The following is a 373-nucleotide window of genomic DNA, read 5'->3' on the forward strand; positions in this document are numbered from 1 at the left end:
AAACATTTTAAAAAGTAACTTTCACCAACACTGCTTGTGAGAGCCAAATATCCTCACTATAGTGAAATATTATGACAACTGACTAGTGAGGACATTTTGGTCCTTATTAGGTCAAAAGGTTTTTGGGTTAGAGAATATAATATACAGTTTGCACAGTATAAAAATCATTATGTCTATGGAAAGTCTCCATAAAACATGAGAACCCAACATGTGGGTGTGTGCATGTGTTTGTTCTGTTTTTTAGTATGGTTATAGGCCTAGTACATTTAATCATTTAGCAAACACTTTTATCCAAAGAACTTACAAATGAGGAGAGTAATAGAAGCAATAAAATAAGAACAATGTTACTACATAGATGACACAGAAACTCCAA

This window comes from Siphateles boraxobius, unplaced genomic scaffold (genome assembly GCF_051911475.1).
Source record: "Siphateles boraxobius isolate OS27281-9 unplaced genomic scaffold, OSU_SipBor_1 5, whole genome shotgun sequence".
NCBI lineage: Eukaryota > Metazoa > Chordata > Actinopteri > Cypriniformes > Leuciscidae > Siphateles > Siphateles boraxobius.